This window comes from Rattus rattus, chromosome 13 (assembly GCF_011064425.1).
Source record: "Rattus rattus isolate New Zealand chromosome 13, Rrattus_CSIRO_v1, whole genome shotgun sequence".
Classification (NCBI taxonomy): Eukaryota; Metazoa; Chordata; class Mammalia; order Rodentia; family Muridae; genus Rattus; species Rattus rattus.
The window spans coordinates 43,342,073-43,364,050 of NC_046166.1; positions in this window are offsets into that span (position 1 = coordinate 43,342,073).

Here is a 21,978-nt window from a genome sequence, read left to right on the forward strand (position 1 = left end):
GAGATGGGAGCCTTAGTGAAATTGGAGAACAGAGGTACTGGGAAAGGTGGGTATTAACCATCATTCTTCCAGGGTAGTGTGTGCTGGGAAGGAAGGATATGGAAGGAATGGACAACTACTTGTAGATGATCAAGATGAAGTAGAAAAAAAAAACTCAGAAAGTCTAGCAACAGCGACATTTACAAAAAGCAACACTATTGGCCAGGCTGGATTGATGGATATCAAGGGACGAGATGAAGATGTGCATCAAATATACCAGATGACAGATCTGATTGCTAAAGGCGTCTGCTGAACATCTCCTTCGTTGTTCTGGGAGCCAGCTCTCACAAGCCAATTTTCAGAGGGGTTATGGTTTCAAAGGCCCACATTCCTAAGAAAGCCTCAAATTCTTACAAGAAGCTGGACCTTGTACGGTCTTCCACATTCTGGATTTTTGTTTGGCTTTTGTTTGTTTCATTTATTTCCGTCTCCCTTTCTTATCCGTCTCACCCATGCCTCCCATCTACCATTCTAATTGCCAATCAAGAACAGCCATTTCTGTAGCACCCCTGAATTACTATCACAGGATCACTGTGACACTCCACTCATCCTTCCTCTGCCCCTCATCACCTTTGAACACATGACACATATTGACTCCCACTTTAAGCCTTCTGTTTCAAGGTTTTCCTATACTAGAAAATGTCCCCTCGTTTTTCATCACCAGAGTTTGCAGCTTTCCACGGTGATAATAAATGTAAATATTATTCATATCCTATTCTCACTTTTAATCTACCACTAGACTGTTGCGCCTTTGAAGGTAAAAACATATAGACAGCTACGCATTATATATAATTTTTTAAAGCCACCCTTTCATGTTAGGAGGAGGCTTAGACTGCAAAGTGAGTTTGAGGAGCGTAGGAAGGCAGCCAGGTGGCTATTGCTAATTCTGTCACTCAAAGAAGGAGCTGCTAACTGATTATGACACATAACTGATCTGAGACAAAGCCTTAAGGTCCTTTCGTCAAAGACTTATTAACAGGCACAATTCATAGTCTCAAATTAGTGTGCAGGCTGAAACCTATCTGCCATCTTCAACTGAAAATTCTTCTTCCGAGGAGTTAGCTTGTGCATGGCCATGCAACCCTGAATGCAACCAGTCTTGACTGATCTCGGAAGCCACGCAGTGTCGGGCCTGGCTATTACTTGGATGGGATGTATAGTAGTTGGCATTTGTGATAACGAGAGTCTCCTTCCTTTGCATTTGTTTCTCTTGTCTCTTGCATTGTTCTGATAATGTCAGATGCCTCATTTACTACTACACAGCATCATCAGATTGAATTTCTATCCAAACCTTAATTCTCTGTCTTCCATTAGGAGGGTACTTTGATATTTCGAAAGCATGGGTATTGTTCCATGTCTTCAGCGATCAATATACAAAGGCCTTTGAACTGAGTCTGGCGACACAGAACTTTAATCTCAGCTACTCACGAAGCTGAGCCAGGAAGATGACAAATGGAAAGAAGACCCGACAACTTGGTGAGGTTTTAAAGTATAAAGTGAAAAGGAAGGCTGGGGGAGGGGCAGAGCCTTGTTCAGTACGTGTGAAACCTTGAGCATAACACTCTATACTGGTAAAACATTCAGAATCTTTCTCTTGCATAATCTTATTTTGTTTACCTGTACAACACAGTGTCTAGACTTTTAGAAGCTTTTATCATTTATAGGAGAAAATTTGAGTTTCGTGTGTACCATGCTTATCTTAACTAACTAGTCTGCAAAAGTAAACTTTTTTAAAAATCACCACTTGATAGTATATCTTTTCGTCATACTGTTTTCCCATTTTTCATTCCAAATATGTATGTATTTAATATATTTATTTACTCCTTAGGTGATATTTTCCATATTTTATAACTTTTACACCATTTTGTTTGTTTCACATGTTCCAATATCATGTCTTAATGTCTTTAGATTTCCTAAGGATTATAAATTATTCCTTCTATTAACTTATTCATCCCAAACAGTTTAGTGTTTGTCTCTTGGCCAGTATCTGATGTTTATTTCTTTCCTATAGTATCATGTACATATTTCATTTAATATTTGAGTTACTAAAGTTTACTTCCTTCTCTAGATTAGCTCTCATATATGTGCAGTAAGGACAGTACACACACACACACACACACACACACACACAGAGCTCTGGAGGCTACTCTCAGGTGTCTGTTTCAATCACTCTTCATCTTGTGTTTTGAAACAAAGTGTTTCATGGAAGATATGACTCATTAATTCAGTTATCTGGCCTCACAGCAAACCTAGGAATGCTCCTGTCTCTGGCTCTCTGGGGCTGGGATTAGATCTGTGTCTTTTGGTCTCTGGCATTTATGTAAGCGATGAGGAGCTGAACTGGGGTCTTTGTGCCTCTGTGGCAAGGACTTTTCCTCCTTGCACCATCTCCCAGCTCTGATGTTTTCTTTTCCTTCTATAACCGGACTCTTTCATGTTGCTTTTTATTTTATTTTTTTCAACTCTTTGTTGACTTTCTTAATACATCAAATGAATGCACCACAGTTCACTCAGTGCAGAGAGGATCTATTCTGGGCATTTCTCTGTGGGAAATAATTGGACAGAGAACTAGAACCCTACAAAGCTTTCAGGAATGCCGGTTGTATTTCGCAAGGGAGTTTTGTCCCTGGAATTCAGAAAATCACTAAGTTTAGGAGCTAATGAATGGGTGACCAGTGGAGGATGAGTGGCCACAGCTCCCAGGCATAAATTCACCTTCACTGCCTGAGAGACCTACCTCTCAGATGCCCAATGAAGGGTTCAAAGTGATTTCATAATTTACCTGCTGTGGAACTTGTACAAATGCCTACCTTGGAGTTAGTCCAGAAAATTCAGCTTTCAGGCTCCAGTTGCATATAAATTAACAGCAGTGTTGCTGGGACGTTCTACCACAGATGCAGAGTAACTACAATTTGAAGTCTAAGGGCAGGCTCTTTGCTCGACGGTCTGCACACAGCTGAAAGCTAGCCTGTGCAGGCAGGTCAAGGGCAGAGGTGCTCAGTGCTGGTTAGACTATCCTCTTTCCAGTGAATAGTGGGAGGAGTTGTCTGTCAGTGCATGTGCCTCAGTCTCCAGACGGAAGGTTCAGTTCAGATGATCAACATCGGGTTAGGAACAACAGCTTTTCCCCTTCAGTGTGCTCAGCGGAGGATTTGTCACTGGGACAAGACCAGCTTTTATAATACTTTCCATTCTTTTTTTTAAGAAGGATCAAGGGATATGGGGCTAATTCAATCAATTCTCCTTTCTCTGGTGCGCATCTGTCTTCATCCGTCTTGACTTCAGTCCTCAGCAGGGCCTGAGGCCCCATCAGGACTACATAGGTGGACAGGGTTCGACCTCCTTCGTGAGCCTCTGCAGGACAACAGGACAGCAGGACAGGGGGATAGCAGGACAGCAGGACAGGAGGACAGCAGGACAACAGGACAGCAGGACAGCAGGACAGCAGGACAGCGGGGCAGCAGGTTGGACTGCTTTTGCCTTCACTGACTTTTCAATGTCTGCTGAGATCACCTGTTCCTTAGTACTGACCCTCCATCTTCATTACTGTCTCTCTGATGGTTTTGGCTTATTCATTACTGTATCCCTTTATGCTCCCATCTCATTGAAGACTCAGTGCAAATTGAAGACAAATGCATGTCTAACCTGCCACTTAGAAAGCTCTGTGGCATTTCTAGGGTTTGTGTGAGTATCTGGTGGGAACTTCTATCTGGTATTTGTAAACGAACTCTCTGTAACGCTACAAATATGTGCCAAATTCCACATTCCCATTTAACAATAATCACCTTCTGAACTCAATTTTTTTTTAAATCTGGAGGCCTATTTTCCAACTTTCTTTTCATAGATTTTAAATTAAAATATACACTTTAGTGTATTACATATGTACACACACTAAAAATGTCTGTACTTGGAAATCTGGCAGTATGCACACTTTTAGGTGTATAATTATTCACACATTCTAATCAATGCCCTAGAATCCAGAATTCATTTAAGATATGCTCTCTCTCTCATATATATGTATATATATATCCTCACAGCAATTACATTTAATCTGCTAAAATAAGTTATAAATAACAGCCCTGGAAAAGGGACAAAATATTAATGTTCACATGTACAGTTAATTAGTTGCATAAAATTTATACTGCAAAGAACTCCTCTTGCCCCCCTTTTGTTCTTCTACTGGAACTTTCTACTGACATGCCTTGTCTCCTTTCCTTTTCCTTTATTCCTGAATGAAACATTAGAGAGATCAAGGAAAACAGAAGAGATCGAATAGAAAAGAGAAATGGAATTTGCAAAAGGAACAGACGTCTGGAGCCTATCTCTCCCTTCTTGCCTTTCCTATTTCCATCTGTCGTATGTGTCTTTAATGGTACGATGTCTTTCTTGATGGCACGTTTTGGCGTGCAGCAGCTCAGTGGGCATCTTTTTCTTTTTGGGCCATTTCATAGCAAGTCCTTTTAAACTGGCCTGATATAAATTGTTGTACAACTTGAAATGGTCGAGGAGGATGAAGTAGCAGTCTCCCTTCTAACGCGTGGGAAGCAAGAGATGGAGCTCACTGCCACTCAGTACATATCTCCCTTGCCAGTTGCCCAAGGGTGTTGCTGTGAAGTTTGACTGAGTCATTGCATTATGGAGGCTAATTCTTCATGAGGAGCATGTGTCCTTTGAACATTGTCCTCTGTAGAACAGAATTTTATGCCTTTCTGCCTGTTGTTGACTGGGACATACCTTTTTGAATCTATAATTTTATGTGTTCATCACACACCCTTTACAGAGCCACTAAGCCTCCCTAAGTCTGTGCACTGACCCTCAGAAGTGCAGGTGACACAGGATTTTGGAATTATCCAAGACCAAAGTCATGCTCTGACCACTTTGCTTATCCTTAAATTACAACTAGATATTTTAATATATTACATTTGTGTATTATAATATTCAATGTTCACAATTAATAAGTTTATATGTTAAATATATAAATACATAAAATATATTTATGACATGTCAAGAAGGGTAATTTAAGCTATGGTCCAAATTTACCATTTTTTTCTCTCACTTTTGAAAACTTATTTTTGGTTAGCTGAGGCATTAGTTTTCATAAATTCTTTTATATTATTATTTCTCTTTAGAAAACACATTAAAAATTCATATGGGAATTAATGTATACCTCGAATAAACATACAGTATTTACATTGAATAATCAAACATTTCTAACCCTATTTTTTAAAAATGTAAGGCTACAATATAGAGTACATGTTTAATTCACAAGGCCACCGATTTATCCATAATTTGAATTAAGAGGCAGCATGTAATTATAATGTTACTATTTTATGTACCGTGCAATTTAGAATTAGACTGAGATATTAGCAGAAGTGAGCTAAATCCCCAACTGAAATGAATCCTCTAAGGATCATCCCAGTCCAACACTAAGCTGTATATGTGGCACAGAGCAGGAGAATTACTGAGGTAAGTGACAATAGTAACAGATAGAATGGCTACTACATGTATATGAACTTTACTGAGAATGTAGCAAATTAGAACTGAAGAGCCAAGAATTTTGCTCTAAGAAATAAGTATAGATTAGTGCTATATATCCTATATACAAAATCTAAATCCTTTACTTTTGTTATAGTTTTCCCATTATCCTTGAGGTGCAGGAGTTAATGTTAGAGCAAGGCGTCCTTTCTGCTAAAATAGCGCTCTACCCCTGAGCTGTACTCCAAGCCGTTGCTAGAGAGTCCTCACATACACACACTGGCATGTGTAAGTAGTTTGCTTTTCACTTCAGTTTTCAACATTAGAGGGTAAGGATGAGCATGGCCCAGTAGAACATTTTGCAATGCGTGGAATATTTTATATCTACAGTAACTACTTGCTCCAGGTGGTTATTGAGCCCCAGAAATTAGCTAGTTGGGTTGAAGAATTGGATTTTCACCCAGACAGGTCCATAGAATTAAGGATCAAATAAGCCCCACTATAGTACAAGGACAAAAAGCAGAAGTACTTCCACGAGAAATGTTCTTCCATGAGGATTGACAACTCAAAAAGACAATGTAAGACCAATCTGATCCAATTTCTTTTAAGGTAAGCGTAACTCACGAGGACTCACCCATCTCACGAGGACTCACCCATCTCACGAGGACTCACCCATCTAGAAGCAGTCTAGAAACATACAACACACGTGAAGGGACTTATTTTGAAAAGAACTCACCGACATGTTCTTCTGTTCACTAAAGTTCAATATCAGTCATCGACTATTATGTAACTGACAACGCAGTTGTACTCTTATCACTTATTGATTACAGCAACTTTGAACATTAATTAAAAAACACTCAGATTTTTGTCACTGATCAATGGTACCAAATAACACTTTTTGTATCATTAAAAACTCAACACAAGGAATGGAGGTTGAGTTTAGCTGGGAGAAGGCTTGCTTAACCCTCATGAATCCCTGAGTGTGGGGGGGGTTCAGCCCAGAACCAAACCAATAGCAGGCAATTCAGAATTTCCAGGCCGTGTTCACTGACATGATCAGTTGGAGGCCAGCTTTGAGCAACGTGACACTCTGTCTCTAAAATAACAAATGAATGAAAATAAAATGACACAGAAATTGAGGAATTTGGGGTTTGGTTGTGACATTGTAAGTACTTGTCACCACCAATAGTGGTAACATCTACATTTCACTCTGGGTGCCAAGTTTTCTATTGCCAGTACTTGGACATTGCATATATGTATTATTTAAGGAAAAAGAGATCTTGTCACTGCAAAATGCACATATAAATGGATTTTTCCCGCACATCTACTGACACAATCCAAGGACAAACGTTTGCATGAGTTTCTTTTTTAAAATGTATGTATTTATTCACTTTATATCCCAATCTCACCCCACCTTTCCAGTCTCCCCCTCCATCCTCTTCCCTTCTCAGCTGAGAAGGTGGAAGTCCCTTGGCACATGATGTCACTGCAGGACTGGGCAGAGGATGTACCTCAGGAAACAGGATCCATGGGCAGACACCAAAGTCAGGGGCTCCGGATTTGGTGGGCTGCACCTGAACATGGAGCTGCACATCTGTATGTATGTGCAAGGGGACCTAGGTCAAGCTCGGGCATTGCGTAAGTTTCTGTGTGTGAGTAATTATCTTTGTATGAAGCTTGATTCTGGAAAGGGAAAGTAAAGGAAACAATGCTATATTTCATAGAGTTGACGAAGAGTCTGGATGCAGTTGTAATAGTACTATAAATATAAGCGGAGCTTAAACAGAATTATCAGTTGTGTTACAAAGGTGTATTTATGGAATTAAGCAGAAATCGAGGGAGCCGCACTCAGAACAGGGAGGCACTGGCTCCCAGGGTCCTAAATAAATTTCCTGATTGCAGCTAAGACTATTATTATGGGAAAAATAATATAAATGAACGACACAGAATTTACCATTTTCTCGTTGCTCCAAGTATTAGCTCTAAGTTCCTTTGCAAGAGTTGTCTCCCGACAAAGCACTAGACAAAAAGAGTTTTTGTTTGAGTCAGGTCCTGTCTACCTCTGTTTTCTAATAAAAATCATGACATTCAACAACACTGTTCATATCTATAGTATGAGGGAACTAAGTGTACTACAGATTTCATTACAGACATAGTCTCTAGAATGGGAATGTAAGATGCATGTGAAATGAGAAACATTTCCAGACCAAGGATCTGTACTCCTTTCCCAGAACTGCTAAAGAGATTATTACTACAACCAGGCTGAAGAGATGTATCAGATGCAGATGAGAGCATAGATTGCTTTTTCTGAGGATCAGAGTTCAGTTCTAGTACCCATGTCAGATGACTTCCAACTACCTATAATTTCAGCTCTAGGGAATTTGATGCTTATGTCCTCCTTGAGCGAGCATGCGTGCACACACAGACACGCAGACACAGACACAGACACGCACACAGACACACACACACAATAATGATGATGATGATGATGATGATGATGATGATGATAATGATGATGATGATGATGATGAATAAATTTCTACAAGATGGTTGACCCAAAAGCGCAAAAATAAATTATCTGCCACTGTTGGGAAGGCCACAGTTCAGAAGTCAAGACTCAGCCAGAGTACCACTCTCTCTGAAAGTCTTCCCAACTTCCGATGCTTGCTGCCAGTCCTTGGTCCTTTTTGGCTCGTAGAATTTCTGCTCCAGTCTCTGTCTCTATTGTAACAAACTCATGTCCTCTGCATGTTTATATATGTCAACATCTCTCCATTCCTCCAAGAATACCCATTCCTTTAGAGTAGGGCCCACCTAACCCTTCAGGCTTGCAATATTGATTTACTTCTAAAGTACTTCAACTTGCAAAGTAGGCAGTTGTGAGACTTGAACATTCAGTGTTTGAAAGGACACAATTCGAGGCAGGAAAATACTTGTCAGCATGGTCTGTTTCTGTCAAGGAATCCAAAGAAAGTAGTGAGTTCTGATATGAATATAGAAGAAAGAAGAGTGAAACGAAAAGATACAAAGATTTCCTACATATATCAATATGCACAATGTTCACTGAAACAATTAAAACAATATGATAAAAAAACAAATACAAAACCCTATTGCTATGGTGTGAATATGAAGTCTGCCCCTCTGGATCATGCACTGAATACTTTGCTATCTGCTGTTAATTCCATTTGGGGAGGCTGTGGAAACTTTGGAAATTTGACCTTATGGAAAGAGTAGATCATTGAGGGTGGGTAATTAACGATACATAATTGCTATCTGTCTTTCTTTCTACTTCCTGTCTGTCACGATATGATATGAGAGGCTTACATCCTGCCACTGCCAGGAAGTTCATCCCAAACTCATGGGGCCAGTCCACCAGGGAGTGAACCTTCTGAAACCAAGAACTAAAGCAAATCTTCTGTTTAGTTGTTTCTATGATGCAGGTTGTTCCAGAAATGGGGAAAAGTCAGTTATATAACTATTTTAGTCTTAGATAGAATTAGCTTGGTTGCTTGGACAGGCAACAGAGGGAGGTTCTGCCGGAAAATCAGAGGAAGTACCTGCAGGCTGGTACAAGAATGTCATTATCTCGGACTCAGCATGCACGGCAACCTCCATCGGAGACTGGCGTCCTGTGAGGGTTTCAAAGTTGCTGCTCTTCTTATGCAAACTCTCAGGTTAGCACAGTAGAAATAAATAAACTTGGCAACCCAGCGACCTTAACTCCCTGGGTCATTCTTTGTTACCAAGCAGACCAGAACTCATATTTGCTGTGTACACTTGTTCTACAGTAAACACTAAGGAAACCGGCAAAAGATCAGAGTCATGTCCCTTGCATGTTTAAGGACCTCAGATGCCTTAGCTGGGTGCATTATTTCCTAAGAAAGATATGATTATTTTTGTGCCCTCAGTACTTGAGTTTACTCATCTCACTTTTGGAAAATGCAATGCCATGGACCAAATACCTGTATGAAACATAGTTTCACAGTTATAATAATAAGCATCTTTTCTTCAGTGCTTTCAGAAATCTTGCCTGTGGGTAAGAATGTCTTATTTTTGAAGAGCAGTTCATATAAATGGTAACCATGTGCTGGTTAATGATATGGCACATTCTAAGGAATGTAGTCTTAAGGGAATTTCATCTTTGTGTGGGCATCTTATGATAGACACCAACAAGGCCGCCATGTCACAATATAATGTAGTATCTTGGGACCACCACTGTAGATGTGCTCTATCACGAAAGGCATGACATTATGAAGTGAAGTTTATATGTTGACATATCTGGCAGGGGAACCAATAATCAGCACATGTTTCATTTTCTGTGGACCCTGAGTGTGAAGATGCTGGAGAGAGAACTTGCTCAAGTGAAAAATTCATGTGTGTATATGTTCTCACTGCTTTGGATTTAATTTCTGTACTTTTGCCTATCACTGAGATGCATTTAGAATCCGGAAGTCAATCCTTGTGGTTCTTCTACTATCAATTGTGGGCACATAAAAAGCTACAAACAGTCTCAGAGTGCAGCTCCCAGTTAAAATCAAAGAAGGCGACACTCTGTGGGTCTAATGCAGGCTACAAACTTGTTTTGGACATTCTTCTTAGTACCATTCTTTCCCATTCCTTGGGTATTTGTTGGTGATTTTTCTATTTAAAATAGGGTCTGAATACACCACTGAAGTGCTGCTTAGTGTTTTTTGTACTGGGAAGCACTTGCCTTAGAGGGAGGGTATATACAAGATAAGCTTCATTGAGTCATGAGTCCACAGTGTTGTTGCAAGTTAGTTTCATATCAGTGGATTACAGTATGCATTAGATACATTGCCTTCAGTTAGAAACATCCAGAGAGTGAAGTTACACTCACTGAGTCTGTTGAAAAAAAGGCTGGGGCCAAAGTCTCAAAGAAAACTAGCCTGCCATTTCTCCTAGGCCAGAGGTTCAGTACCCACTCTTTCACCAGTCAGTACTATAGAGAATACAACAGTCTCCACACTGAGAGTTACATTAGATTCGTGTGTGTATGTGTGTGTGTGTGTGTGTGTATCACAGAAAAGAATGAAACTGCACATTTCCCTTGTCCTAAGAAGAAAGATTAACCTAAAATGAACTGAAGATCTCAACAAAAAAACTAAAATTGTAAAATTCTCGCAAAACAAATTAGGAGAAAAGTTTTATTGTACTGGATTTAATAACAACTTCTTTTGCTACAAGGCCTCAAACAGAGACAATGAAAGGAAAAATTTATAGCTGAATCATATAAAAATTTCAAAGTTTAGGTCTCAAAGGACATGATCAGACAATCTAAAAGAAAGGTCATAAGCGAGATGGGCAGCGCACACCTGTCATTTTAGCACTGGGCAAGGTGAAGGAAGGAGTATGCAGAAGAAATGGAAATCAAGACCATCAGGATTTTATAATGAAACCGTCTCAAAAATATATAACAAACCACGCAGATTGAGTTAAAATATTTAAATAATTCCTACTTCTCAACAACAAAATATCAAACAACCTGATTCAAAAAAGGCAAAATGACATAACGTTTATCCAAAGAATATATTAAAGGTTTCATCAAGCCAAGAAATGATTCACTCATTGTCAGAGAAATCAAACTCCAACGAGGGATCAGAGTTAGGAGACTACTGCAAACAACTAACTGAAGCAGCTGGGCAGGATCAGTGACAAAGGTGCTGTGTAAAACAGTGGGTCAGTTCACCACAATTAAAAACAGAGTCACCATGGACCCAGAGTTTCTGGTTCTCAGAGTGTGCACCAGAGAATTGACAGCAAGTTCTCAAAGAGAAACTGCTACAGTCCTCTTCCTAGCAGCATCACCATGGACGAGATAGTAGAAGGTGGACATCACGTGATGTGCCCATGGATGAAGGAAAGGGAAAACAAAAAGTGCAAACTACATCCATGGAACATTGTGTAGCTTCCGAAAGGAGAGGAATTCTGATATGCATTACAACACGGAAAGATGTTGACAACCTCTAGCTAAGCAGAGTAAGGCAGAGGCACTTGAATGTTCTTCACTTTTGTGAGATGCTTGGATTCAGATTTATGGAGATAGAGATAAAATGGTCCTTGTGTGCTGGGCATGGAGTTCCATCCATGAAGATCAAGAAGTTCTTGGTGGTGAGGGAAGAGACTGGACACAATGAGATTGTGTTCACCTCGTGGATTTTACTCAAAAATAGAAAATGTCGGAAGACACGCCACCTGTACTTAGCCACAACTACAAACAAAAGGTAGATGGTTTAAAGTGAAATTTAACCTTGTTATGGTTAATCTTCATTTGTCAGCTTCACTGGGCTCTGGGATCAACTCAATGACAAGTCTCTGGGCACATCTGTGAGGAGCAAGCCCTACCTCCAGAGAGGTGGCATCTTTAACAGTGGCCAGATATAGAGTTCAAAAGAAAAGCAGTTCTTGCCTGCCCGTTGATGTTGGGTATGAGACCAGGACTGAGGATGGGGACTGAGAGGTAAAGGAGTCATGTGACCAATCCCAGAAGTCAGACTCTGGAGACCAGCATCAGTGTGCAGATCTGAGTTAATTGTGTAGCACATATGCTTGTATATAGTGTTTGAGCCAATCCCAAGCCCCTAAATCCTCAGCAAATCCTATCTCGTCACACTGTATCCACCGAAAGCTCGGCCTGATGAGGTAACTCAGACGGAGTGAAGGGGAGTATCTTCACCTGTGAGGACTTCCATCCTGATGCGGAAGCGGCCCTTTTGGCTGTCTCACCGGTGTTACTGGAACCATCTTAGATCTGATGCCATGAACATATCAGGACTCTGAGAAATCACAGGAGCCCATCCTACTTTTTCCTTCACCAGGTTGATTCCCTATCCACCAAAGGTCCCCCTTCTGCTTCTATTTCAAGGCTAAGGACTTCCAAGAGGAGCAACTTGGTGCACAGTTGATGAGCACTGACATTTCAAGGGATGGGGAATGTCTCGTTTATCCTTGATGTGGACCTGTTGGTAAGTGTCTATTGGGATTCCCTTTTTGAAGGTGGTAGAGGCAAAACATATTGGCCACCACCTGCTCAAATGAACCTCGACCCAATTTAAGGAGTCACTCGGTAACCTTTGGGCATATATCTTCTGTTAGACAAAAGCCCACTATCCCTGGGGTCAGGTTGAATGACCTATTAAATAGAAGTGTTAAGGTAGAGTTGATGGGGAATTTGCTCTCTCCCGTTGCTGGATTGCCACTGTAAATGATAGGCAACCCCAAGAATTCGATCTAACAGGGGAAAAAAATGAATAGATGATTAAGGGCAACCCATAAGAGTGGCTGGGCACATGCTTGAGAATTAGACATAAGATAGCACACATCAGTAGAAAATGGATATATGGCTCTGTCCCTGGTCCTTCTGGAGACATTTGCTATGCTTGGTTTATGAGAGCCTTGAGACTCCCCCAGGTCACAGGGTGGTTAGCTGGGAACATCCTAGCCACAGGTTGCATGGCTGTCCTTAGCAGCTCCATCTGTTTCATCTGGACCATCAGCAGTGTAAAGCTTGATGGATCTGTCTGGAGCCCAATGGGCTTACCTGCTACTTCTGGGTAAACATGAACAAACCCTCATCCCATGGTTAGCAGAGGGGGAATGAACTCTTCCTGGTGTTATCTATAGGGCCTCTAAAATAGATTAAGGGCAAAGGAGTTATTCTTGGCAGCTTAGCTCCCTAGTGTTTATATGCTGAAGAGAGACCCTGTTTGTCAAAAACTGTAAAATCTATAGTAAATAATGCTTCTGTTAAATTATCATGGGGCTGAGTCCCCCATATCCCCCTCTCTAATTGTTTTTTGAGAGAGGAGTGGACCTACTCAATGACAGCTTGGCCTTGAGGGTTAGGGAGAATTCCAGTCCAGTGGGAGATATCCCAGTCTGTGTAAAAGGAGGCAAAGGATACACTAATGTATGCTGGCCCATTATTCATCTTTCAGATGTAAGTAGTGCTCATGACCTGCATAGCCATTCTCATAGTGGCAATCACCATCTTGGTGCTTTCTTTGGGTCTCACCACAGCAAAACAGCCGGGTGCTCCGACCCCACTGCCTTAGCAGTTATTGGAGCTCCTGCTAACATCCTTCACTAACATCAGAGTCCAGAGTCTTTGGCTTGCTGCATGGGCTTTAAGATCAGCAACTTCCGCAGAATCTTCCCAGCCTTCAACACCAGAACGGGGCCACTGTGCTTCATGGGCAAGCACTATGGGGTTCTCAACTTCTTCAGTGTGCAAACAACTGCTGCTGGACTACCTAGCTCTTATAGGTGATAAGACTTGCTAACAAATTCCCCTTTTATATATATTATATATATATTTATACACAAACGTATATGTACATATATACATATATTTTAAATGTATGATATACACAAAAATAGTATTTACATTTAAAATTTATATATATACGTATATATAAATTCTATCAGTTCTCTTCTCTTAGATCAGTGCTTAACCTGTTGGTCGTGATTTCTTTGAGAGTCAAATGACCCTTTCACAAGGGTCGCATATCAGATATCCTGCGTATCAGATGTTTACATTATGATTCATAACTAGGAAAGTTACAATTATGAAGTAACAAAGAAAATAATATGGTCGGCATCCCCACAACATGAGGAACTATAGTATAAGGTCACTGCATTAGGAAGTTAGAGGACCACTGCTCTAGATCACCCTCAAATTGTGTTTTCCCCCTGTCATTTTATGTGTCGGGGACGGGACTGATGGGCTAAGCAAAGCTAGAGCCCCGCCCTGAACAGATATCTGAGAAGGGCTTAACCTTTCAAAGAAAGAACTTGTCCCCTGTTCACTTTTTAGGAGGCTGTCTTGCAGTTTAAAGTATATATTTCCAGTACTCCCCCGCCCCTTCAGTCATTTTCAGCTTTAAATGGTACATTCCTCTCAATAAACAGACCTGACAAGGACACTGCTTGGGCTCCTCTTTCTCGTCCATTCTTTGACCCCCCAAATAACTGGGTCCCCCTGGCAGGGGGCATTTATAGATATAACCTATCAAATCAACTGGTAAGGTTTGAAAATTATCAAAGTGATTCAATGATATTTTTTTGGAAGCCAATGAATTAAGGAAGAATGTTTTCAGGAACAATGACACTGTGTTTCTTTCCTCCTAGCATCCTAGGTATAGACAGTTTGGTTCACAATTTCAGTGATGCATACATAGGCAGTTGAGAAAAGTATCCTTGCTGCATCTACTGTTCCTGGAGACTTTAAAGCAAGATATGACTCGCTCTTCTTCAAAACCCAAAATGCTTGCATTTGCGTACACGTGGCGAGAAACTGTGCACTTCTTGAAAGTCATGCTCTCTTTGCACAACTCATGGCAGTGAAGACTTGATCTGCATCTGCAGATCCATATACAAGCTTGTATGTTCAGCCACGTGTTTTGCATATTTCAATTCATATTGGTCATACACAGCAGCTCTTCTGGAGTACGTGACTGCTGTTCACAGCCAATATTCGCAAGGCATATCCATGGACCACAGAGTCTCTTTAGTGCACTGGCTGCCTTTCTGCCCAGCCTTGGAACCCTGTTCAAGGAGAGCAGGTGGATCGGTCAGAGTGCAGAATATTTTCTTCAGATGATTGCAGGTGATGTGACCTAGAGAAGTCAGTTTTTCAGGTTATCCAGTACGTTTTATCATTCTGTGGTTTGATCAGAGATGTGGAAGAAGAAAGCAACCGGAAGCATCCAAGACCATATCTATTCTAATGTACCACTTCACAGCCTTGCATGGGCAATAGAGGCAGAATCGGGCAAGTAAAGGCAACATGGCTCTGGCATTGAAACTGGGTCCTTGAAGAGCTTTGTAACCTCAGTGCAGTTAATTGTCCTCACTGATCTCGAAAGCTCCTGATCCTCAATTTGGAAATCGTAAGAGATTGCTATGGAGATATTGTATGAAACGCCGAGGAGGTGGCATGTGTGACAGATATGCTGAACAAATAATAGCTGACACTTTTTAATTTTAGTCTCCTTCAATCTGGAGAGGATTTGGAATCGAGGTTCAAAAGTGACCCAGTCACATGAAGGAATTAGAGAACCATAGAAGAAACTGGTGTTTCGATTTCTGCAGTAGCCTGCAGCCAAGCATTCTGTTGATTTGGGGTTTTAATTATATCTTTGGTAGTCTGAGGCCACGCTGACAACGGAATGAAGAAGCTCCCGCCACCACCCTGTGGAACTGGATTCATTACAGAGACTGACTCTGGGAGCACGAATTCGAGGCTGTTGATATCATTGCTATCATAACTATTCACAACTTTCACCAGTGTGGTAAAATGCTCCCTGCTAATTGAACTAAAACCAATTCCCGAGAAATCTCAGCTGGAACAGCCCACGTGCTTTCTGGCTAAAATGGCATGCAGATATAAGCTTATTACTTTACACAACCCCTGCTATAGAGATTTGAAATTTATCAATCCTCTTAGTTTTGCAGCTCTTAAGAGTGTGTGTGTGTGTGTGTGTGTGTGCACACACACACACACACACACACACACACACACACAAATGGCCTGTCTCAGAGAAACCTTGCATATTACAATTCAGTTCTGAGAGGTGGCAGGGGCTCATTCACAGTGGAATTTATTTCACATTACATTTGGGGCAGGCACGAGATTTAAAAGCAATGCTTTTTCTCTGAAGTACTCACTACAAAAGATATATCACACATTCTGGGGCTATTTAAAACTCAGCAAGGGAAATATCAACAGATTTTTCTCCAAGTGTGCTCTCTGATCAGCTCGGGGAATAAAACCTTTCTTATGAAAAGCAAGGAGTAGAAACAGCTCTGCTGCATGGACGCCTAGGGCTTTCTCCTAAGTTAGAGTCTTCAGCACCTTCAAATGCAAGAGTCGTGTTTGTATAAGTGTACGTGGTTTTTGACACTCCAGTGATTTGTTAAGGAGCAAGACACTGTCAGTCTTTTTTAGTCATTTTTTCAGTTTAAAATGCTTATATATCAATTAAGGGCCCCTCAACTGTGTGAAACAGAAACCAAGCCAAAAAAGCAGATCCATGTTTTTTGTGAATGAAATAGTCAGGGGTGATCTTGTCAGATGTGGATTGATCTAATTCAAAATTATAGCTAAGAATACTTTTTATTTTCTGACTTAATTCTGGCTTAAGAAACAGAACTAATGTATCTTCTATTATCTCTATCTGCCTATATATTTATATACCATCTATCTGTCTGTCTATCTATCTATCTATCTATCTATCTATCTATCTATCTATCTATCTATCTATCTATCATCTATCCATCTGTCATCTATCTATCTACCTATCATCTATCCATCTGTTATCTATCTATCTATCTATCTATCTATCTATCTATCTATCTATCTATCTATCTATCATCTATTCATCTGTCATCTATCTATCTACCTATCATCTATCCACCCGTCATCTGTCTATCTATCTATCTATCTATCTATCTATCTATCTATCTCAATCAATCATCTATCCATCTATCTGTCATCTATCTATCATCTATCCATCTTTTATATTATCTATCTACCTATCTAACTCTATCATTTATCTATCATCTATCCATCTGTCATCTGTCATGTGCTGGATCGTTTTATGTCAACTTGACACAAATCATCTGAGAGGCAGGAGTCTCAATTAAGGAAATGCCTCCATAAGATCAGGCTGTAGGGAAACCTGCATGGCATTTTCTTAACGTGATAGACTGGAGAAGACCCAGCCTATTGTGAGTGGTGTCATCTCTGGGCTAGTGGTCCTGAGTTCTATAAGAAAGCAGGCTAAGCAAGCCATGGGAAGCCAGCCAGACCCTGCTCTATTTGAGTTCCTGTCCTTACTCCTTTTGATGATGAACAGTGATATGAAAGCCAAATAAACCCTTTCCTCCCCAAGTTCCTTTCATCATAGCAGTAGAAACCTAATTTAGACATAATTTATCTATCTATATATTATCTATCCATGATCTATCATCTATTACCTATCTATCATCTGTCTATCACCTATTTATATATCATCTATTTATATATCATCTATCATCTATTATCTCATCTATTGCCTATAATCTATCTATGTATCTATGTATCTATCTATCTATCTATCTATCTATCTGTCTATCATCTATCTATCTAATCTATCTTTCTATCTCTCTATCTCTCTATCTATCTTTATCTCATCTATCCATCATTATTTTAATTCATCAAGAGAAACTGAGACACCGAGTTGAACTGAGACACTACAGTCAGAGGAAAGTCTACGTTGCCCATTAGACCTGAGAGCAATGTGGGACAGAATCTCTTCTTCTTCAGTGAAGCTCAGTATTTAGCTTTGTTTCCTTCAACATTGAATTGGTTAAATGAGGCTTGCCACCCCTACCCACATACTGAGGATGATATACTCAAAGTGTATTTAGAGTTAGTAACATCATTACACAGCATTACCTATGTAGGTATTTGACAAAAATTAGGCACCCTGGAGAGACTGGCTCAGCCAAATAGACACATGAAATTCACCTGAGGGTTCACCCTTCTGGACAAGATCTTATATATTAATCACACATGTGGTAACTTGAAGCTGAAGGATCATGGTATCTTAATTAGTCAGCTTTTACAGAGATAACTGCCCACTGCCTGTCTTCTGGTCCTCCAACCAGGGCTCCTGCCTTAGCTTAGCTCATGTCTAAATCAAAACATAGAGCTGGGAGCTAAAATTTTCTGTCTGGAAAAATTATTGGCCTCTTTTTATAGTTATTTAAGTAAGGTGTAGCCCGTCAATACCTCCTACTACAAGGGTTATTTTCCTCATTGAAAAGGCCTAGCCAGGAACTGGAGGCATGGCTCAGGTGTTAAGTGTACTAACTGCTCTTCCAAAGGTCCTGAGTTCAATTCCCAGTCAGTAACCACATGGTGGCTCACAAACCATTTGTAATATGATCTGATGACCTCTTCTGGTGTGTCTGAAAAGAGTGGCATACATAAAATAAACAAATAAATTTAAGAAAGAAAGGAAGAAAGAAAGGAAGGAAGGAAGAAAGAAGGAAAGAAAGAAAGAAAGAGAGAGAGAGAGAGAGAAAGAAAGAAAGAGAGAGAGAAAGAAAGGCCTAGCCAAAGGAAAGACACAGAAAAACAAGCTGGACAGGTGAAAAATTACTTTCTATTATTCATGGTCTCAAACTGTGGCATGTAAGTGGAATCTAGTTCCTTGTTCCATTTTGTGTAAACCTTGACCAAAGATGGGCCAACATATCAAAGATGGGCCAATAGATGGTGAGCAAAGATTAGATTTTGTAGTTTTCAATTCTTGAAAACTTAATCAAGGGAGTAGTATTTCCTGGTGTTTGAAAATTATGCCTCAGTGTTTATTAATAAAATTGCATGGGAACAGAGCCTGTCCTCTGTAGATGTGTTCCTTACAGCCGCTGTCATCAAGACACTGAGCACAGTAATTTCAATAAAGGCAATATGACCTACAGGACCCCTTGTGTTTACTGGTTAGTCATCTTTCACAAGGAATCCTCTCTGGCTCCTGTGCTCCACCATGGCACATATAACTAAATCTGCAATACTAATTCATGATAATCCATGCTGGAAATGCTTTGTTTTTATGCATTGTTGTTATTCGTTCTGAAACTAGTCTTTTCCACAGATGATCATATATTTCAATGTTGAGAAGCCTATGAAATAGAAACCTTATGTCACTTAAGACCTCTTTGTCCTATGGAATTCCTTTCAGCATTACTTTCTCTGCAGTGGTTGTTATTTTGAGACAGGGTCTTATTCTTTAATTTAATTTAATTTTTTTTTTTTTTTGGAGCTGGGGACCGAACCCAGGGCCTTGCGCTTGCTAGGCAAGTGCTCTACCGCTGAGCTAAATCCCCAACCCCTGGGTCTTATTCCTAGAGAGAGCTCTGCAAGTCACCCTGTAGCTCAGGCTGGCCTGTAACTCACCATGTAGCCTAGGTTTGCCTGGAACTTTCAATGATCCTCCTCTCTCGGTCTTCTGTTTGGGTGGATTAAAGTTGAGAGCCTTATTTTCATCACTGAAAGAGTTAAAATCCTTTGGGAGGTCATGGTGCTCATTCAAAACTATGCTCACGCCTTATCCTGCTCAATAATGTTAAACACAAGGTGTATGGAAATTTTAGGTGATTGAAGCCAAATCTCTTTCGTGTTATTTGTTGGCTGTGTTTACAGCTTCCTGTGATGTGTAACATTCATTTTGGCCTCTGGAATGTAGAATACGCCTTTGTCTTGACTTGTAAAGGAAGGAATTTGGACCCCAGCCCTCCCTCTACGCAGCTCTTTGCCACTCCCAGTTTCTGCTCTTATTAAATATGAAGGCTAAAGACATTCATACTCTGTCCTAAGAAATACATCCCATATGCTTCTCTATAAGTCTATCTGAATTTTCACCTATTCAATGACTGGTAAGTCCACCCCGCTCCCAAAGATACGTATCTTTTTACAATGAAGTCTGTAATTATGTTTCCCTTTGCGAGTCTTTCTCTTTAATTCCTATTAAAGGACTGTTGGCCACTTTTTGAAGATTTACCTTTTGTATTTTTTACAGACTTACATACATATGTTTTAACTTTTAAATTGTGTTAACTCGATATACATGTGTCTCTTTGTATTTATTCCTGTGTGAGTCCAGAAAGGGGCGGGGGTTGGTTCTCCCTGGGAACCAAAATTGGGTCATCTATAAAAACAGGGCTCTAGTTTGCTTTTGCGTACTGTGATGAATGCCGTGACCAAAAGCAACCTGGGGAGAAATGATTTGGCTTAAGTATCCTGATCACAATCTATCATTGAGGAAGTAGGAGAAGGACTCAAATAGGGAGGCAAAAAAAAAAAAAAAAAAAAAAAAAAAAAGAAAAAGAAAAAAAAAAGAGAGGAAGCTGCTTTGTGTCTTTCTCCCATGCTTGCTCTGCTTCTCCAGCCCTGCCAAGGATCTGTTTTCTTACACAGGTCATATCTCTTGTTCTTGTTTCTGCCCGCATTTCCTAGTTCCTATATAAACCTTCAGAATTGTCCTCTTTATGAAACTGTAATGGTTAATCTTGATTGTCGACTTGATTTGATCTGCATTCAACCAGGGAACTTACCTCTCTGGGACGGCCTGGGAGGGCCTGGGAGAGCCATGGAAGGCATGTTCCAGGAGTATTTTCCTGAGAGAAGACCCTTCCCCAGAGTGATGATGTCCAGATATAAAGTGCGTTGAGGAGACACGGTGCTGCTTGTCTGCCTGCCTTCCTGTCTGACTTGTGAATGAGATCCCATGGCTTCTTGCTGCATTTTCCACCCTTTAATGCTTTCAGAGCCCCTGGCCTTCTGGTGTGGATTGAAGGCCAGTGGCTCCCTCTGAATCTCCCTGGCTTCCAGCCCCAGATTGGGACTTTCGAGTCCTCTGGTTTCATGGTGAAGCAGAGTAAGGCTACTCACCTCTAGAGTGTGGTGATAGCCATTAGTGCTTTACCTACCAACACTGTAATAATTTAAAATTTATTTACAAAATTTATTTTGTAAAATTTTAAATCTATTTAAAATTTTAATTAATTAACTTATTTGTTTACATTTCAAATGTTGCTCTCCCTCCTGGTCCCTCTCTTACCTAGTCTCTTCCCCCATCCTCCTTCTCTTTTCCTTTGAGAGGATAGGACTCCCATCTCCCCCAAGTATCCTCCCACCCAGACACATCAAGTCTCTGCCGGATTAGGCACATCCTCTCCCACTGAGACCAGACAGAGCAGCCATGAAGACAGAGCTGCCTGTCTGCTACATGTGGGTCAGGGGGGCTTGTTGCAGCTCATATATGTTCTTTGGTTGGTGGCTCAGACTCTGAGAGCTCCCGGGGATCCACGTTTGTGGACTGTGTTGGCCTTCCTGTGGAGTTCTCATCTACTTCTGGGCCTTTGATCCTTCCAACTCTTCCAGGTGTCCCTGATCTCCTTAGGTATCTGCTTCTGTTTGTGTCTGGTGCTGGATATATAGCCATTCAGAGGACAGTTATGTTAGGCTCTTGTCTGAAAGCATACAGGAGTATCATTAATAATGTCAGGGGCTTGAGTATGCCCGTGGGATGGGTTTTGAGATAGGCTCGTTATTGATTGGCCTTTCCTTCAGTCTCTGCTCCATCCTTGCATTTCTTTTAGACAGGGCAAATTATGGGTGGAAACTTTAGTGAATGGATTGGTGTCCCTAATCCTTCCACTGGGGATCCTGCATGGCTACAGGAGGTGGCCTCTATAGGTTCCATGTCTCTTCTGTTAGGCGTCTCCACTAAAGTCACTCCCACTGATTCCTGGGAGCCTCTCCTATCCCAGGTCTCTGGGACTTCCTAAAGATATGTCCTTGACCCCTGACCCCAGGTAGCTGCACATATCCATTCACTCTGAAACCTCTTGAGCCAGGGCCCCACAGTTCAAACCATCCTCAGCACCACTGTCTTC